A 1,038-nucleotide genomic window follows, 5' to 3' on the forward strand; every position below is an offset into this window, starting at 1 on the left:
CCGCAGAATCCTGAGGGGCCAACTTGTTACACTTTGTCAATTATACACAAAACTAAGAAATGTCCACTAGTGTTTTAATTTGAAAAATAATCTCTAAGGGCCTTATCATTTTAGGTGGGACTTTTGATGGAGGCTGGGAAGCATACACCATTGAAGGTAAGGAAGGAAAATATGGCAGTTTATGAAGGGTTATTACCTGTTGCATTTTCCTTTTAGCTGCTCACGGGGCAACACCTGCTATGACTCTCACCTAGTTACTGGATGCAGATGGAAAACAGGCCCTTTTTTCAAATGTTGGCTCTCTCAGAGTTCATGGAGACATTTCTCCTGAAGTCTGGCTCAAGCCTTGAGTGAGCTATAGAAGCTGCAGAATCTGAGAGACTCAAGCTTATTAAAAGAGACAGGTGCATAGTCACCTGGAGTTCCGATCCAGCCTCTGCGGTGAGGGCAGACTAACTGTAGTGTGTAGAGCTGGAGGGACATGGAAGACCTGAGACTTTCCTCTCCTCCAAAGATGCCCACTGATCCTGTTTGATGTTCTGCTCACCCTGAGGACCCCTGAGGCCTCACAAAGCTCACATATGTTCTCTGCTGTGTGCTCAGAAATGATGTTTCAGAGCTTTGTGCAAACTGATGAATATTTGGGCCTAAAATGTCACCCTGTTTTCTCCTTGCTTGCCCAGCAGGGAAGCGTCATGAGGAGTTAAGGCATTTACATTTTGGCCCAAATATTGTAGAATGGCTGGAACATGCTTGCCTTGTGTAGACATGGTCTTCCGCTTGCTCTGAGGTCATTAGGGATCATGGCGGTGAAAATGCTTTTGCCAGTCTCCTGATGACTACAGAGAACTTATTCGCTCAGGCTCATTATCTGACTGTATAAAAGATGCAAGCTAGTTGGTCAGACGATCCTAGCAAGGATGGTGCTCACTCAGCAACACTGGCCCTTTCGGGTTAGCCATAAACCCTTCCTGGACTGATCGGGCTGTATGAATCGATCTTTTATCTAAGTGCAGTTTGTGTTTTCTTGTTTTGTTT

At 45.2% G+C, this 1,038-nt stretch overlaps 1 protein-coding gene across 1 annotated transcript in view; it reads right to left on the reverse strand.

Annotated features, from left to right (window-relative positions):
• LOC116073721 (sodium channel protein type 11 subunit alpha-like) overlaps window positions 1–1,038 on the reverse strand; it is a 131,895-nt gene that overhangs the window by 1,681 nt on the left and 129,176 nt on the right. The gene's annotated exons all lie outside the window — the stretch shown is intronic.

This window comes from Mastomys coucha, unplaced genomic scaffold (genome assembly GCF_008632895.1).
Source record: "Mastomys coucha isolate ucsf_1 unplaced genomic scaffold, UCSF_Mcou_1 pScaffold23, whole genome shotgun sequence".
NCBI lineage: Eukaryota > Metazoa > Chordata > Mammalia > Rodentia > Muridae > Mastomys > Mastomys coucha.